This window comes from Schistocerca cancellata, chromosome 1 (genome assembly GCF_023864275.1).
Source record: "Schistocerca cancellata isolate TAMUIC-IGC-003103 chromosome 1, iqSchCanc2.1, whole genome shotgun sequence".
Lineage (NCBI taxonomy): Eukaryota > Metazoa > Arthropoda > Insecta > Orthoptera > Acrididae > Schistocerca > Schistocerca cancellata.
The window spans coordinates 1044761748-1044781591 of NC_064626.1; the positions used below are offsets into that span (position 1 = coordinate 1044761748).

A 19844-nucleotide genomic window follows, 5' to 3' on the forward strand; every position below is an offset into this window, starting at 1 on the left:
TAAGTCAGAGTGTAGCGAAATTTATTACTTCTGACAAACATTTAGTTTTCACACAATACATGAGAACCTTCAGTTGCCACGCTTTTAGTGCTAAATATGTGTGCATTAATCTTTCATTTTCAGTTATTATAGTAGTTGTCCAGGCGACTGGCGACCGTAATTTTCCCCAAATCTCATATATCTAATTAACTCCAACTAATTGTTAACGTAACGACCGCACATTTACTTTCTTTATTAACTTTACCCCTTTTCAAAATTAATTTCCACCAATTTCATTTGCATTTTTCCTTTCATTTAGATGTAACCCTTTCCTCCCTCATTGCCGACAGAAAAGCAACTGGAATCACTCAACAGAGGAAAGTCCACTGGACCTGACGAGATACCAATTCGATTCTACACAGAGTACGTGAAAGAACTTGCCCCCCTTCTAACAGCCGTGTACCGCAGGTCTCTAGAGGAACGGAAGGTTCCAAATGATTGGAAAAGAGCACAGGTAGTCCTAGTCTTCAAGAAGGCCGAACAGATGCACAAAACTATAGACCTATATCTCTGACGCCGATCTGTTGTAGAATTTTAGAACATGTTTTTTGCTCGCGTATCATGTCGTTTTTGGAAACCCAGAATCTGCTCTGTAGGAATCAACATTGATTCCGGAAACAGTGATCGTGTGAGACCCAACTCGCTTTATTTGTTCATGAGACCCAGAAAATATTAGACCTAGGCTCCCAGGTAGATGCTATTTTCCTTGACTTCCGGAAGGCGTTCGATACAGTTCCGCTCTGTCACCTGATAAACAAAGTAAGAGCCTACGGAATATCAGACCAGCTGTGTGGCTGGATTGAAGAGTTTTTAGCAAACAGAACACAGCATGTTGTTATCAATGGAGAGACGTCTACAGACGTTAAAGTAACCTCTGGCGTGCCACAGGGGAGTGTTATGGGACCATTGCTTTTCACAATATATATAAATGACCTAGTAGATAGTGTCGGAAGTTCCATGCGGCTTTTCGCGGATGATGCTGTAGTGTACAGCGAAGTTGCAGCATTAGAAAATTGTAGCGAAATGCAGGAAGATCTGCAGCGGATAGGCACTTGGTGCAGGGAGTGGCAACTGACCCTTAACATAGACAAATGTAATGTATTGCGAATACATAGAAAGAAGGATCCTTTATTGTATGATTATATGATAGTGGAACAAACACTGGTAGCAGTTACTTCTGTAAAATATCTGGGAGTATGCGTACGGAACGATTTGAAGTGGAATGATCATATGAAATTAATTGTTGGTAGGGCGGGAGCCAGGTTGAGATTCATTGGGAGAGTCCTCAGAAAATGTAGTCCATCAACAAAGGAGGTGGCTCACAAAACACTCGTTCGACCTATACTAGAGTATTGCTCATCAGTGTGGGATCCGCACCATGTCGGGTTGACAGAGGAGATAGAGAAGATCCAAAGAAGAGCGGCGCGTTTCGTCACAGGGTTATTTGGTAACCGTGATAGCGTTACGGAGATGTTTAGCAAACTCAAGTGGCAGACTGCAAGAGAGGCGCTCTGCATCGCGGTGTAGCTTGCTCGCCAGGTTTCGAGAGGGTGCGTTTCTGGATGAGGTATCGAATATATTGCTTCCCCCTACTTATACCTCCCGCGGAGATCACGAATGTAAAATTAGAGAGATTAGAGCGCGCACGGAGGCTTTCAGACAGTCGTTCTTCCCGCGAACCATACGCGACTGGAACAGAAAAGGGAGGTAATGACAGTGGCACGTAAAGTGCCCTCCGCCACACACCGTTGGGTGGCTTGCGGAGTATAAATGTAGATGTAGATTAACTTCGGTGACGATTGCTTTTCCCAAATTTCCATTAGGTACACGCTGTTTAATTTTTCACTGTCATTAAGGTCGATAAGTGAGGGGGAGGTTAGAGGGTCACGGAAGAGTCGGAACCGACTAAACGAACAGAGAGAGAGAGAGAGAGAGAGAGAGAGAGAGAGAGAGAGTGACAGAACTGAGCGCTCTCCCGAGAACAGCGCCAAGGGCACGCGCCCCGATTGCCTTACCCCAGTGAACGCCACTGCGTGACGTTCACCTGCAGACGAGTGGGAGGAATGCGCGGGTCGTGTTGAGGCCGAGAGGAGACGGCGCCCTAGTTTTCGTTCCTCAATCTCGATAGGCGATTGCAGGAACTGCAGAGACCGCGGCGGGTCGAGCGCTTCGCGTGCCGTGCTGTGGTGTGTTGTGGTGGGCGTGCGCAGCGGACGCTTGTAAGGGGGAGGGGGGGGGGAGGAATCGGAGGGGCAGAGCCGCGACCAGCTGGGACGTGTGCCCGCCGCTCAGTTGTTCCGTGCCCGCGTCGCCGTTCACAGTAAGCCTGCGAGTATCTCGCGTAGTGCGCTGCCGTGCCGCACAGTGCCGTGTGCTTTTTATTCGCGTCGTTTCGTGTTCTGTTCCGCTGTGCTGTGACCACACATGAGCGCCCCCTGGACTCCCCGCGCGCAGGTCAGTAATGGTGCCAGATGCTCTCTCACTCCCCATCACATGCTGTCACTGCCACATTGTTCCCCAAACAATGGCGCGAGGCTTGCTCTAATTTTAAGATTAAACGATGTGGTCAAAATGTGCAGCTGTTTTATATCTCCTGAAATCTTATACGCTTAGTGTTTTTGCAGCATTCGTATTTCACTTGTCAAATACTAATGCAGTCACATTAATACAAGTCATAGTAAGCAACAGCTCACGATGCATTTGGAGTGGTCCTCTCAATCTTTAATGTTCCAGTTCGTCTGCTCGGCACTCAGAGTTGCAACATAATTCTAACTGAAGTTTTGTCTCCTGCGTGTAACGTGTCCACACTAGTGAACTGTGCGTCTATGAGAGTAAACTTGATATTAAAACCAACATTGCCACTAGAAGACACCTGAGATTGGGACTCACCTCGTGACTGATAAATCCAAACCTCATTGAAGATTTTGGGTGCAATCATGAATACTACCTGTGCGAATACATAAAATATTCTATTTTTTCTAAAACTGACATGGTGAGACCGTGGCTGTGTACAATTAATGTAGGTTATGTCTTCTTCTTTGTAATAATCAAACTACATAAAATATTCTTCTTAAAAAGATATTTAGGGATGTTTCTTGCGACAACAGTAATGAACCGTTTAGCTACTATACAAGCCGCATCTGTAAACACCACCGCAATTTATTGTCGTCACATTTAATGCAAATGTTTTCAAGTACGTCTCTTTACTGCCGCTAATTGACAGGCTTTTATTATAAACATGTATTTATCATCAGGGCAAGATTTTCAGAGTATTTCCTTGTATACTGAATCGGAAGTCAAGTTTCTGTTTATTTCTGCTACTGTCTAAAATTTCGATAGAAAACAATACGTAACACTACTTGAAGTTTTCACGATAAACAGTAATTTACATTGGTATCGTCACTAAAATTCTGACGTAATTACACCGACAAAAATGTTAATCTTGCTCGATAAGTGTGTATTAGGACAAGGTTTCATGTACCGAAACGCAACGCAAAAATTCTGATCGAAATGTATGGTGACTGTATTTTTTGTGTTTTGTTCCTTTCAAAAACCCATTGCCCACTTTTTCCTAAAACATGATCTTCCACGCACGCTACAAATCAACAACAGGTAAACGTGTATATGGTTATGGTTGAATTAAAAATTAATTTTTTCGTCTCTGCCTGATACCCGCTCATATATACGTAAGAGGGGCAAGAACTGTCCTTTTCCGACTCTTATGGCGTTACACATGTTTCCACTAGTAGATCACAAGTGATCAATCGAGAGAAGTGCGATTCCAGAAACGTATACTCCCTCCCTCTCTCTCCCTCCCTCTCCCTCTCCCTCTCTCTCTCTCTCTCTCTCTCTCTCTCTCTCTCTCTCTCTCTCTCTCTCTCTGCGACTGGGAAGGGAGAACGTTTTCGTGCTTATAAATAGCCTCTCTGTTTTGAAAGGTGTAGCAGCGTGGCGCTGCTGTTTAACGTAGCGTTTTCCTAAGGAAAGCAACATCTAACAGCGCTAAGTATGTGTGGCTTGTGATAGCTGCAGATGGCTCTGACTATGCACGCACTGTGCTGGAGAACATTCCCGCTGTCGATGCGCTGCGGTGGAACCTTCTGTTGAATGAATTCCCGTTATCCTCGGTGACAAATTGGAATCTCTAAATTAATTGTTATGCCGAACAGAAAGTCAACGTCTTATTAGCTATACGAATCGAGAAGCCCCGCAGTAGATGTATCTATTTCCTGCAGACATTTTCATTTCTGAAACATACACAAAAAGAATAGAAAAGCGCGGGAAAATGACTGCGTCTTGTATTTACCCCTTTGTACACTGTTGAAGAGTGATTAATTATCCTAGACGTGAAATCTAAAAATTGTTATTTACCATGGCGGACGAGTTTGTAATTAGATCCTCGAACATACAGAAAGGCTATGATGTGGAGAAAAAAATCACTTGTAACATCTCAAATCATACGCCATCCCACTCAAAGATTTAGTCCAAAGTTTTAATTACATAACTGAGGTGACAAGAGTCATGGGAGAGCGATATGCACGTATACAGATGGCGGTAGTATTACGTACACATGGTACAAAAGGGCAATGCATAGGCAGAGCAGTCATTTGTACTGAGGTAATTCGTGTGGAAAGGTTTCCGACGTGATTATGGGCGCACGACGGGAATTAACAGACTTTGAACACAGAAGCAGCTGGGCGCATGGGACATTCCATTTCGAAAATCGTTAGGGTATTCAGTATTCCGCTATTAACAATGTCAAAAGTATGCCGAGGACAACAAATTTCAGACATTACCTCTCACCACCGACAATACAGTGGCCGACTGCCTTCAATTAACGACAAAGAGCAGCGACGTTCGCGTAAAGTTGTCAGTGCTAATACACGTAACACTGTGCGAAACAACCGCAAGAAATGATTGTGGGATGTTCTACGAACATATCCGTTAGGACAGTGCAGTGAAATCTGCTACGTACGGTAGCAGATGACCGACGCCAAGTAGGTGCTAATAGCACGACATCGCCTGTAGCGCCTCACCTGGGCTCATGACCATATCGGTTGGATCCTAGACAAGTGGAAAACGATGGCCTGGTCAGATGAGTCCAGATTTCAGTTGGTAAGAGCTCACGGTAGGGTTCGAGTGTGGTGCAGACCCAACGAAGCCATGGACCCAAGTTGTCACTATGCAAGCTGAGGGTGTCTTCATAATGGTGTGTGCTGTGTTTACATGAATCGACTGGGTTCTCTGGTCCAGCTGAACCGATCGTTCTGGAAATAATTATGTTCGGCTAATTGGACACCATCTGCAGCCATTCAAAGACTTCATGTTTCAAAATAATGATGTGATGTTTATGGTTGACAATGCGCCATTCACTGGTCCACACCGGCCGTGGTGGCCGAGCGCTTCTAGGCGCTACAGTCTGGAACCGCGCGACCGTTACGGTCGCAGGTTCGAATCCTGCCTCGGGCATGGATGTGTGTGATGTCCTTAGGTTAGTTAGGTTTAAGTAGTTCTAAGTTCTAAGGGACTGATGACCTTAGAAGTTAAGTCCCATAGTGCTCAGAGCCATTTGAATCACTGGGCCACAATTGTTTGTGATTGGATTGAAGAACATTCCGAATAATTCGAGCGAATGATTTGGCCACCCGTTGAACATCGGTGAACCGATCATTGAGCGGAAATAGATGTTTTCCGCTACTTGGAGTAAAAAAAAAAGGTTCAAATAGTTAAGCACTATGGGACTTAACAACTGAGATCATCAGTCCTCTAGACTGCTTAAACTTAACTAACCTAAGGACATCACACACATCCATGCCCGAGGCAGGATTCGAACCTGCGACCGTAGCAGCAACGCGGTTCCGAACTGAAGCTCCTATAACCAGTCGGCCACAACGGCCGGCCTACTTGGAGTCCATTTGCAGCCATTGATGAACTTAACGCATGCAGACAACAATGGAATGCGGCATGTGATCAGACCACAGTTGTTCGTGAATGGTTTGAAGAACATTCTGTACAGTTCGAGCGAATTATTTGATCACCAAGATCGCCTGACATGAATCTCATCGGAGATTTATGGGACATAATCAAGAGGTCAGTTCGTGCACAAAATTCCTACATTAGCAACACTTTCGCAGTTACGCACGGCTATAGAAGAAGCATGGCTCAATATTTCGACAGGGGAGCTGCTGCACCACGCCCGGCGAAAAGGAGGACGCATCCCATGATGTGTGTCACCTGAGTGTAAGTCACGCAAGGTGGCACATGAACTCGTATTCGGGAGGAGATGGGTTCAATGCTGTATACGTTTTCCACTGTTTCCTTAAATCATTTCAGGCGAATGCTTTGACAGTTCAGTTGTTGAGACCATAGCGTATAGCACAACATGTATTGTGAAAAACGACATTAGGCGTATGTCCACCATTCACGTTTTGGCAGTAGCGAATGCGTAGCACAACATATTGTATGATCTTCTACAAAGTTTTACGCGAAAGTTCACGGATTACCATGTTAATGTTGGCTTTGAGGACAGCAAGTGTTGATGGATTACTCCTGCAGACTTTGTCTTCGAGAAAACTCCAAAGAAGAAAAGAGGGGCCGAGATATCTGGCGATCTCTGTGGCCGGCTAATGTTTCACGAGACATGGCCCAATAAGGAAACATCTCTTGAAGAAGTGCCATGTTCTGTCCAGTGGTATGGCAGTTTGCACCGTCACGCTGAAACAACATCTCATTGTTTTCCATAGCCAATAATGGTTTTAGGAACGTTCACCATGGCCCGCCCAGTTATCAGTGCGGTCTAACCCACGGCTTTCCGGATTGAGAAGGAGCGCCTGGTCCCCTACTTGTGTCGAGGTCCAGGTGAGCCGGCCAGTCTGTGGATGGTTTTGAGGCGGTTTTCCTTCTGCCTCGGCGAATGCGGGCTGGTTCCCTTTATTCCGCCTCAGCTACCTTCTCTACCACGCGGACATAGGGGTTCGTCTAGTGTGAGACGTTCCGGCAGGAGGGGGGGGGGGGGGGGGCTCCACCGTGGGCCGAACGGCACAATAACCTTGAAAGAGTGGTTCGGTGTGGGGAGACGGAGGGGTGAAGAGGACTGCGGTAGTCGTCGTGGGGTTGTGGACCACTACGGCTGCTGCGGAGCCTCTCCGTCGTTTCTAGATACAATACAACATTCACCATCCACAGTGGCAGTCATACCTTCTGATATGTAAAATATAAACGGCCAGACACACGATGCAACGTTATATCACACGATACTGTAACACGTAACTCTTCGAGAGGTCTTTCGTGGATAATTTCTAGTGGTTCCGCGGCCCAAGTGCGGCAGAGTTTATTGGCAGAGCCATTTAAGTCAATACTAGTTTCATCGCCCATCATAAGTTTCTTGTGGAAATCCATTTGCAAGTTGAGCTCGTTTTAGCAAAATGGTTCAAATGGCTCTGAGCACTATGGGACTTAACATCTTAGGTCATCAATCCCCTAGAACTTCGAACTACTTCAAGCTAACTAACCTAAGGACATCACACACATCCATGCCCGAGGCAGGATTCTGAACTGCGACCGTAGCGGTCGCGCGGTTCCAAACTGTAGCGCCTAGAACCGCTCGGCCACCCCCGCTGAAGGAACGTTGCATCGTTCTTCTTAACACCACAGGCACTTCAGTATCGTATTTATCCGCCGATTCTAGGCAGTGACTTTCAATTAAAATTTCCTCTCGAGTACAAGTTGTGACGCAGTATGGAAGTTTGGGTGCCGCCGTGAATCGTGCACGGATAGCTGGCGTAAAGCGGTAAATCCGGGTTCGAGTCCCGATCCGGCACGGAATTTTTACTGTCGTCATTCCCTTATACATCTGATGGTTGTTCGTATTCGCAACTGCGAATACATTTCATATATTTCTCTCTTTTTCCCTACCTTCTGCGTTCTTGTGGTGATGTTTCCATAGTAACAATCTTCCCCTAACTGGTATATCTTTATATCTACCCGAGAGGTGATGTACTAAATTTCATAGATCTACCTTTACAAAACTGTTCACACAACGAAATATTTTCGTTAAAGTTATCATACCTTATTTCACCCCCTTAGGGATTGAATTTCCAAAAACAGTGAAACACATTTTTTTATTTCTAACAGTAAAGCCGAATACTAGTTTTCATAAATTTTGCTTTGAAAATACTTTCAAAATGAAATAATTTCATAAAACTTTTCACCCCTTATTTCAGCCCCTGTTTCACCCTCTTAGTGGTTGCATTTCCAAAAACAGTGAAATACGTATTTATTTATTTCTAATAGCGAAACCAAATATAAATTTTCATAGATTTAACTTCAAAAATGCTTTCATAACGAAATAGTTCGTAAAACTTTCCATCCCCTGTTTCACCCCGTAAGGGACTGAATTCCCAAAAACATTGAAACACGTATTTTTTTTATTTGTAACCGAGGAGCAAAATATCAGTTTTCATAGACGTAGCTGTAAAATACTTGAATGGTTCTTTAATAGTGATTTATTTTGGAAAAAAAATTTCACCCACTATTTCGCTCCCATAGTTGTTACATTTCGAAAAATGCTGAAACACGCATGTCTTTATTTCTGAACGAGGAGCCAAATACCAATTTCCGTAGGTCTAATTTTAAAATTGCCTTAATAGGCAATCTTTTCAAAACACTCTCCATCCCCTATTTCACCCCCTTAAGGGTGGAATTACGGAAAATCTCTTCCTAAACGACGACTACAGTGTAAGATTCACAACCTCTCCAAATTTCAAGTTTCTATCCTTAACGGTGACTGAACGATAATGAGTCGGTTCGTCAGTCAGTCGGGACATTGCCTTCTGTATGGAGAGATTTAACTTTGTAATGGGATGCCCTTTCTGAGGCTACAGTTGACAAGGTAACTTGGGGACGAAAATCATGGTTCAATGGCTCTCAGCACTATGGGACTTAACATCTGAGGTCATCAGTCCCTTAGAACTTAGAACTACTTAAACCTAACTAACCTATGGACATCACACACATCCATGCCCGAGGCAGGATTCGAACCTGAGACCGTAGCAGTCGCACGGTTCCGGACTGAAACGCCTAGAACCGCTCGGCCACAGCGGCCGGCACGAAAATCATGTGCGCGACCTGTCTGTGAACCGTGAAAACTGTGCCCTGTGTGTTATCGAATTTTAAATGTTTTTGTAACGTTTCCTCTGAGGTGGGATTTGGGGACCAGCCCAGCATTTGCCCAAAGGAGATTGGAAAATCGCCCCAAAACAACACTCCACTGTATCAGCCCAAGGTCGTTAGTCCAGCACTCGTTCTCGATCCGGGTGTCACTTACTTCCCTCTATCGCAAGCTAGCGCGCTACGCGCTACACTTTACAAGCAGGTCATTTTATTCGCCTTACAGTAGCTTTGCTATTATTGAGTGCCAGCTGCCAGCCTTTGCAGCAAGTAACGTTGCAGCGACGTTCCACTGAGGCGACCTCCCTATGTGTAGCTACATAAACCACGCACTGCCGCATGCCGGTGCTCAGTTTGTCTGCGGTAATTTACAACGCTTTTTGGAGGCATGCCCAGCAGTTCATTAGCTTCTGAATTGTTTGTTGTTGCACGAGCGGTCTTCAGTACAGTCGCATACCTGGTCCACCATCCCCTAGGAAACTATCGTCTTAACTAGGCCATAGCGGGAATCTTACCAGTGGCCAACTGGAAATAAAAAACGTGGCGGCTTCAATTCAGGTTTGATCTCGGAGACGGGCTATAGAGTCTCTACGCTACCCGCCAAGCAAGCAAATTCTGCCAGAAGTGACGAAATGAAGGAGTAAAATAACACTATTCTTGAGGGAGGAAATGTGCAGGTGTCATCCTGTAGAAATATCCGACCATTAGGTCTACAACATTTCAGGAAAGATAACTTCCTCGTATGGGATCGAGGACTAATAGTTAAATCACCTAATAAGGAGAGAGTTCAAAAACGCCGGTTACTTGCACTTTGACAGCGCCATTTGCAGTATCTCTTGCGTAAGAGATAAGTCTCTAACTCACACCAAAGCCTGGATACCAGCTCTCTAAGATAAAGGACACTGCAGTCTTTTGGCTCGGACATCAGTCGGCACCTATAATTTATAGAAAAGACGTTTCAGTGACTCCCACTCGGTGAGTTAACCCGAGGGGACAAAAGTCATGGGATATCTCCTAATATTGTGTCGGATTTCCTTTTGCCCGGTGGAGTGGAACAACTCGATGTGGCATGCACGCAATAAGTACCATGCAGAAATACTGAGTGGTACTACCCTGTAGCCATTCATAATTGCGGACGATCTGACCTCTCGATTATAAACCATAAATATTCGATGGGATTCATGTCGGCAATCTCGCTGGCTAAATCATTCACTCGAGTTGTTCAGAATGTTTTTCACACCAGCCCCAAACAAGTGTGTCCAGGTGACATGACTTCGTTCCTTTGAACATCAAATCCATGAATGGCTGCAAATAGTCTCCAAGTAGCCGAACATAACCATTTCCAGGTGAAATCTTCTTGGGCTTCCATCCGGGTAGCTGCGTCGAAAATCCGCGACGTTTCGAAGAGGGTCATTCTCATCATCTTCGCCAGATGATGAGAATGACACTCATCGAAACGTCGCGGATGTTCGACGCAGCTACCCGGATGGAAGCCCGAGAAGATTTCATTTGCAATATACACAGGGAAAACCTACATTCACATATAACCATTTCCAGTCAATTATCGGTTCAGCTGGACAGAGTACCCAGTCTATTCCATGTCAGTACAGCCCACACCATCAAGCAGGCGCGACCATTTTGGACAGTGCCTTGTTGACACCCTGGGTCCATAGCTTCGTGGGGTCTGAGACACACTCGAAACTTATTAACTCTTACCAACTGATATCGGGACTCATCTGACGAGGCCACGGTTTTCCCGTCGTCTAGAGTCCAACCGATATCTTGAGGAGCCTAGGAGAGACGCTACAGGGATGTCGTGCTGCTAGTAAAGGCACTCGCGTCGGTCGTCTGCTGCCACAGCCCTTTAACGCCTGATGTCGCCGCACTGCCCTAAGGGATACGGTCGTCGTACGTCATACATTGATTTCTGCGGTTATTTCAGGCTGTGTTGCCCGTGTGTTAGCACTGACAACTCTACGCAAACGCCACGGCTCTCGGTCGTTAAGCGAAGACCGTCGGCCACTGCATTGTCGGCGATGAATAATTTTTTTTTTAAATTTGTGGTGAGGTTCTATCGGACCAAACTTCTGAGATCACTGGTCCTTAGGCTTACACAATAATTAGTCTAACTAAAACTAAGTTACGCTTAGGACAACACACACACCCATGCCCGAGGGAGGACTCTAACCTCCGACGGGGCAGCCGCGCGAACCGTGACAAGGCACCTCAAACCGCGCGGCTACCCCGCGCTGCTGGTGAGAGGTAATTCCTGTAATTTGGTAGTCTCGACGCACTCTTGACACTGTGGCTTTCGGAATACTGAATTCTCTAACTCCAACTACCATTCCGCGTTCAAAGTCTGTTAATTCCCGTCGTATCATAATCATGTCGGGAACTTGTTCACATGAATCACCTGAGTGCAAATGGCAACTCCACGAACGTGCTGCCATTTTGTACCTTTTGTGCACGATACTACTGCCACCTGTAAACGTGCTTATCGCTGTACCACGACTTTCGTTACCTCAGATCGCTGAAGAGAAGACGATTCCAGCACTGTACTCTTTCCAACTGTCGAACAAAATTAGATTTCGTAATAATCATGTCGTAACAAGCCATGATACTTGGTGTCAGCCGGCCGCTGTGACCGAGCGGTTCCAAGCGCTTCAGTCTGGAACCGCGCTGCTGCTGCGGTCGCAGGTTCGAATCCTGCCTCGGGCATGGATGTGTGTGATGTCTTTAGGTTAGTTAGGTTTAAGTAGTTCTAAGTCTAGGGGGCTGATGACCTCAGATGTTAAGTTCCAAAGACCTTAGAGCCATTTGAACCATTTTGAACTTGGCGTCAATCCAGCACGATACTACAGCATGAATGCTGCATGGTATCAGTCACCTCGAAGTTCCATCATTGTTCAAATGGAGGAGCAGCACACCATTGAGTGATATCGTGGCACCAGCAGACGAGACTCCTTACAATATACCATGTGAATGAGCACCTGCGGGATCCTGTGAACTCATCTGCCAGCACAGGTAATGTCGACGAGTCATGTGTTGTAGATGGGGAGGATATGCCCGTTCTCCCTGCCAGTCGTGTGACTGAAGAGTCCCGCAATTAATTTGGTACTGCTCAATGGCCTGGAGCTACTCTTTCAATATGACGTCACTTAGACGACTCGCCTGTCCTTAATCTACCCCTAATATCCAACCTGGGAAAGGGGATCTACAGTTCAATGTGGAATCCGAATCAGGTGTCGTGCCTGGTGATCCTCACGAAGATTTTGGAACGTATATTGTGTTCGAACATCAAGTATTACTGTCACACAGTCTAAACGTTTCTAGAAAACATTGTTCTTGTGAAACACAACCAGCTCTTTACTCACACGAAGTGATGAGTGCTATTGATAAGGGATTTCAAATTGATTCCGTGTTCCCAGATTTCCGGAAGGCTTCTTGGCACTGCACCTCAGAAGTGGCTTGTAATCAGATTGCGTGCTTATGAAATATCGTCTCAGTTATGCGACTGGATTCGTGATTGACCATCAGAGAGGTCACAGTCGTAGTAATTGACGGAAAATCATCGAGTAAAAAAGAAGTGATTTCTGGTGCTCCCCAATATAGTGTTACAGCCCTCAGTTGTTCCTTATCTACATAAGCGATTTGGGAGACAATCTGAGCACCTCTATTAGGTTGTTTGCAGATGATGCTGTCGTTTACTCTTCTAGTTAAGTCTTCAGAAGAGCAAAACCAGCTGCAAAACGACTTAGAAGAGATATATGTATCGCGCGAAAATTAATAATGAAAAGTACGAGGTCATCCACATGAGTGCTAAAAGGATTCAGTTAAGATTCGGTTACACGATATGTAGATCAAATTTAAAATCCGTAAATTCAGCTAACTACCAAGGAATTGCAGTTACAAACAACTTAAATTGGAAAGAAGGCATAGAGAATGTTTAGGGGAAGGCGAACCACAGACTGCAATTTATTGGCAAAACACTTACAAGATGCAACAGATCTGCCAAAGAGACTGCCTCCAATACGCTTGTGCGTCCTCTTTTGGAGTACTGCTGCGCAGTGTAGGAGCCTTACTAGATAACAGAACACAAAGAGAAAGTTCAAAGAAAAGCAGCACTTTTCGTATCTTCGAGAAATAGGGGAGAGCATTTCACGGGCATGATACAGAATTTGGAGTGGACATCGTTAAAATGAAGACGTTTCTCGTTGCGGTGGCATCTTCTCACGAAATTCCAGTCACAATCTTCCTCCTCCGAATACGGAAATATTTTGTTGACGCCGACCTACATAGGGAAAAACGATCATCATAATAAAATAGGGAAATCAGACCTAGCACGGAAAGATGTACGTGTTCGTTTTTTCCGCACACTGTTCGAGAGCTGAGTAACAAAGAATTATTGTGAAGGTGGTTCGATGAACCCTTTGCCGGGCACTTAAGCGTGATTGCAGAGTAGCCATGCAGATGCACGAGGTGCATTCAAGTTCTAAGGCCTCCGATTTTTTTCTCCGGACTGGAAAGAGATAGAAACATGCGCATTGTTTTAAAATGAGGCCGCATTCATTGTCAATACGTCCCAGAGATGGCAGCACCGTACGGCAGATGCAATTTCACCGCCAGCGGCGAGAATGAGAACTGTTTTAAATACTTAAAATGGAGACGTTTTCCTTACTTGAACAGCGTGCAATCATTCGTTTTCTGAATTTACGTGGTGTGAAACCAATTGAAATTCACCGACAGTTGAAGGAGACATGTGGTGATGGAGTTATGGATGTGTCGAAAGTGCGTTCGTGGGTGCGACAGTTTAATGAAGGCAAAACATCGTGTGACAACAAACCGAAACAACCTCGGCTCGCACAAGCCGGTCTGACGACATGATCGAGAAAGTGGAGAGAATTGTTTTGGGGATCGCCGAATGACTGTTGAACAGATCGCCTCCAGAGTTGGCATTTCTGTGGGTTCTGTGCACACAATCCTGCATGACGACCTGAAAATGCGAGAAGTGTCATCCAGGCGGGTGCCACGAATGCTGACGGACGACCACATGGCTGCCCGTGTGGCATGTTGCCAAGCAATATTGACACGCAACGACAGCACGAATGGGACTTTCTTTTCGTCGGTTGTGACAATGGATGAGACGTGGATGCCATTTTTCAATCCAGAAACAAAGCGCCAGTCAGCTCAATGGAAGCACACAGATTCACCGCCACCAAAAAAATTTCGGGTAACCGCCAGTGCTGAAAAAATGATGGTGTCCATGTTCTGGGACACCGAGGGCGTAATCCTTACCCATTGCGTTCCAAAGGGCACTACGGTAACAGGTGCATCCTACGAAAATGTTTTGAAGAACAAATTCCTTCCTGCACTGCAACAAAAACGTCCGGGAAGGGCTGCGCGTGTGCTGTTTCACCAAAGCAACGCACCCGCACATCGAGCTAACGTTACGCAACAGTTTCTTCGTGATAACAACTTTGAAGTGATTCCTCATGCTCCCTACTCACCTGACCTGGCTCCTAGTGACTTTATCTTTTTCCAACAATGAAAGACAGTCTCCGTGGCCGCACATTCACCAGCCGTGCTGCTATTACCTCAGCGATTTTCCAGTGGTCAAAACAGACTCCTAAAGAAGCCTTCGCCGCTACCATGGAATCATGGCGTCAGCGTTGTGAAAAATGTGTACGTCTGCAAAGCGATTACGTCGAGAAGTAACGCCAGTTTCATCGATTTCGGGTGAGTAGTTAATTAGAAAAAAAATCGGAGGCTTTACAACTTGAATGCACCTCGTAGATGTAAACATGTCACAGCTGAATTTGTTTCCGCGTGACTGTGCTGGTAGCTTTTCTGGCGGCGGAGTAAACACATTCCTTGGATCGCTACAAACAAACTGTCTTTGTGGTTTGTCAGTTGTTTGTGCTGCAAGCTCTACCACGATGCAGAATGTGACACAGGAGCCTAAATTCTCGATGCCTGCAACTTTTTCAGTGTCCCTCTGTGTAAGTTGTAAGTTCCAATCCATACTTTAGACTCGACCCTCAGTAGGCTTTGACCATGGTAGCGCGGGGGGTGGGGTGGGGGGGGTGTCTCATGGGACATACAGAGAATAAAGAGGCAAGAGAACTATGTGTCTCGGAAGTGATGAGGAATTCTTTGAATTAAAAGTTAAATTTAACATAGGATACTGAGACGTGGGACTTAGGGAAGGCAGGAAAAGATGTGGACAGGGCCTAATCAGTTACCGTTAGTTGCACAGTAAACACGTACACTTTAATGGAATAATTTTTTAAAAAACAATCATTTTTTAAAAAAATTGACTGGTACTCAAGCTACACTGACGGCTGAAGGCCTTATTAAGAAGAATTCAAAATATTTGTCGGCTGAAGGTCACAAGCAATAGGAATAATTCAAACAAATTGTATTTTTAAACATTTGACACAATCAGACCAAATAAAAAAAGGGAGTGATCCACAGACAGTTCTCCAAGGATCGACCTGAGAAACAACCCCTACAGCTGCGTAAGCGGTGAGACAGGCAGCCAAGAGTTATGCTCATCTAACAGGATGGCAACTCAAACTACGCTTAAAGGCCGATCAATCCTCTTAGCAACTCCACCTAACGTATGATAATCAGTACAACGATGGACTAATTCAAGCGAGGGCGAAGTGACAGCAGCACCGCGTTTACAGAGTCCAGAAACATCGAAAGGCAGAAGGTGTTACTACAACCAAGGTAGACAAAACAAACCACAATCCACACCGAAATCAAGGAGGCTGTCGAACTACACGTCATGCCGGACAGCATCGGCAAGACGAGGAAAAGTACACTACCGCAAAAATACGCTAACCTCCAGGACAAGTAACTGGGGCATTAGCAGCCACTAGGCAGTAAAATACCGGCTGGTTGTACTTCACCAAATAATAACACAAAATTCAAAAAACTAATAACAGGCAGCAGAAGACAGCTAATAGATTCCACCAACTCGACACGCTCCACTTGCTACTGTTCGTCTCACGGCGACCCGCGAGCAGCAATGTACGAACAAACGGTGCGATCCCAAAACAGAGGAGGTTTCACTACTGGATTAATGTTCACTGAACTCAACGTGCAGGGTCTGGTGGACAATGAGGTTGTGGCCCTCGCAACTACAGCCCCTCGATTATTGTAAAATGTAAGATTACGCGGCCGGAGTGTCACAATTACACTACCGGCCATTAAAAGTTGCTACAGCACGAAGTAGACGTGGTACAGACGCAAAATTTAATCGACAGGAAGACGATGCTGTGATATGCAGATGGTTAGCTTTTCAGAGTATTCACATAAGGTTAGCGCCGGTGGCGACACCTACAACGTGCTGACATGAGGAAAGTTTCCAACCGATTTCTCATACACAAACAGCAGTTGACCGGCGTTGCCAGGTGAAACGTTGTTGTGATGCCTCGTGTAAGGAGGAGAAATGCGTACCATCACGTTTTCGACTTTGATAAAGGTCGGATTGTAGACTATCGCGATTGCGGTTTATCGTATCGCGACATTGCTGCTCGCGTTGGTCGAGATCCAATGACTGTTAGCAGAATATGGAATCGGTGGGTTCAGGAGGGTAATACGGAACGACGTGCTGGGTCCCAACGGCCTCGTATCACTAGCAGTTGAGATGACAGGCATCTTATCCTCATGGCTGTAACGGATCGTGCAGCCACGTCTCGATCCCTGAGTCAACAGATGGGGACGTTTACAAGACAACCACCATCTCCACGAACAGTTCGACGACGTTTGCAGCAGCATTGACTATCAGCTCGGAGACCATGGCTGTGGTTACCCTTGACGCTGCATCACAGACAGAAGCGCCTGCGATGGTGTACTCAACGACGAACCTGGGTGCACGAATGGCAAAACGTCATTTTTTCGGATGAATCCAGGTTCCGTTTACAGCATCATGATGGTCGCATCCGTGTTTTGCAACATCGCGGTTAACGCACATTGGAAGCGTGTATTCGTCATCGCCATACTGGCGTATCAACCGGCGTGATGGTATGGGGTGCCATTGCTTACACGTATCGGTCACCTCTTGTTAGCATTAACGGCACTTTGAACGGTGGACGTTACATTTCAGATGTGTTACGACCCGTGGCTCTACCCTTCATTCTATCCCTGCGAAACCCTACATTTCAGTAGGATAATGCACGACCCCATGTTGCAGGTCCTGTACGGGCCTTTCTGGATACTGACTGGCCAGCACATTCTCCAGATCTCTCTCCAATTGAAAACGTCTGGTCAATGGTGGCCGAGGAACTGGCTCGTCACAATACGCCAGTCACTACTCTTGATGAACTGTGGTATCGTGTTGAAGCTGCATTGGCAGCTGTACCTGTAAACGCCATCCAAGGTGTGTTTGATTCAATGACCAGGCGTATCAAGGCCGTTATTACGGCCAGAGGCGGTTGTTCTGGGTACTGAGTTCTCAGGATCTATGCACCCAGACTGCGTGAAAATGTCAGTTCTAGTATAATATATTTGTCCAATGAATACCCGTGCATCATCTGCATTTCTTCTTGGTGCAGCAATTTTAATGGCCAGTAGTGTTATAAAATGTTCTGCGCTACTATATCGTGAGCCAATGGATTTCACATTTCAACCCAACGTTTTCGTTTCCGTCTGCGGAGGACATTTTCAAAGAGGATCGTTGTGATTTACACCCCAGCTCGCTACTGACTACAACAAAATTCCGTGTTCGTGTGCTTCCGCGCAGTGGCGTGGCGTCACATGTTTTGACTACCCGAGTGAAGTTGGCCGTTGTACGTCCATACGTCCGCTGCTGTTATCATTCTACTGTGGAAGACTGGTACACATCTTCTTCAGCAACGAAGTCCAGGTGTCATTCAGTTTCACGCCCTCCTCTTTTCTGTTGAAATTCATCGAGTGTTTTACAATCTCTATGACCTCTGTATAGCCTTTCATGGTATCCGCTTGTGGCTGCCATTACTTGAGGCATATCAAAATCAATATGGTGGTCTCCTGGCTGTGAGCATGTTCCTTAACAGCTGATCTGTCAATCTCACCTCTTCTACAATTCCCCTTGTGTTCTTCTAGTCGTTTTTGACCTTTTTTCTACTACCTCCCTCTCTCTCTCTCTCTCCCCCCCCCTCTCCCTCCCTCTCTCTCTCTCTCTCTCTCTCACACACACACACACACACACACACACACACACACACACAGCTTCACGGAATCCTAAAAAATTCCGCTTTCTTCTTTTTTAATTATTATTTTTCGAGCGGTTGACAAGCGTCCAATTTGTGTTGATCTGGTATCTTACGGGTGGTTTTGTAGATTACCACGATGTTCCGTCTGTTTAAAGAGTTTTCCTATCGGGACGGTAACGTCCGTAATGAAGGGCAGGAAAACTTGTGATTTATACGGGATGGTTTTAATGTTGTTTTTACCTCAGTGGATAAATAACAGTTCTTGAGCAATGCTTCGTGAGATGTTTTAATTCTGTGTCAAGTGTCTCTGGTTTAAAGATTTTCCTTGCTCTATCGTCAATGTTTTTCTGGTGCTTCGCTTTTTGTAGGGGGATAGTGCTTCCAATCCCAGCGTTTGTAATGGTCTGTGTGTGTGTGTGTGTGTGTGTGTGTGTGTGTGTGTGTGCGCGTATGTGTTCAAAATGGTTCAAATGGCTCTGAGCACTATGGGACTTAACTTCTGAGGTCATCAGTCCCCTAGAACTTAAAACTACTTAAACCTAACTAACCTAAGAACATCACACACATCCATGCCCGAGGCAGGATTCGAAGCTGCGACCGTAGCGGTCGCGCGGTTCCAGACTGTAGCGCCTAGAACCGCTCGACCACCCGGCCGGCCGTGTGTGTGTGTGTGTGTGTGTGTGTGGTGTCACCGCCGGACACCACACTTGCTAGGTGGTAGTTTTTAAATCGGCCGCGGTCCGCTAGTATACGACGGACCCGCGTGTCGCCACTGTCAGTAATTGCAGACCGAGCGCCACCACACGGCAGGTCTGGAGAGACGTACTAGCACTCGCCCCAGTTGTACAGCCGACGTTGCTAGCCATGGTTCACTGAGAATTACGCTCTCATTTGCCGAGACGATAGTTAACATAGCCTTCAGCTACAGTTGCTACGACCTAGCAAGGCGCCGTATTCAATTGCTATAATACTTCTGTATCATCAAGAGCAATCTTCTACAAATGTGGATTAAAGTTAAGTATTCCAGAAGCTACGTACTTTTCTTTATAGCATTCATTCCGTATCCTGTTTCAGACCTCACGCCAGCCTGCTTGAATTTAACGCGTGCATTTCGGCCTTCTCTAGCTATACAACAGTGTGTGTGTGTGTGTGTTTTCGATAAACCGTGTGACCTAAGCTACCATCTTCTTTTTTGAAAACTAGCAAATTAACGAAATTTAATTTTCCGCCTGTCTCCTCCTCCTCCAAGGTAAACTGAATTTCCATATTAATCCCGTTGAGATGTTTGTGAAAACGACCTCGCGCCTCTCTACCGTACCGCCACAAAACAAAAGTACCATCCACGTACCGGAACCAAATATTCATTTCTTGTTAGCAGTTTCTAATGCCTGCTCTTCGAATTTTTCCGTAAAGAAATTCCTTATAACTGAGCTGAAG

The 19844-nt window shown here is 45.7% G+C and overlaps 1 protein-coding gene across 1 annotated transcript in view; it reads left to right on the plus strand.

The window, feature by feature from the left end:
* Positions 1-2315: 2315 nt before the first annotated feature.
* LOC126090121 (calcium release-activated calcium channel protein 1-like) overlaps positions 2316-19844 on the plus strand; it is a 556688-nt gene continuing 539159 nt past the window's right edge. Inside the window, exon 1 of the mRNA XM_049906965.1 lies at positions 2316-2493. The gene's annotated coding sequence lies outside the window, so the exon portion shown is untranslated. The remainder of the gene's footprint in view (positions 2494-19844) is intronic.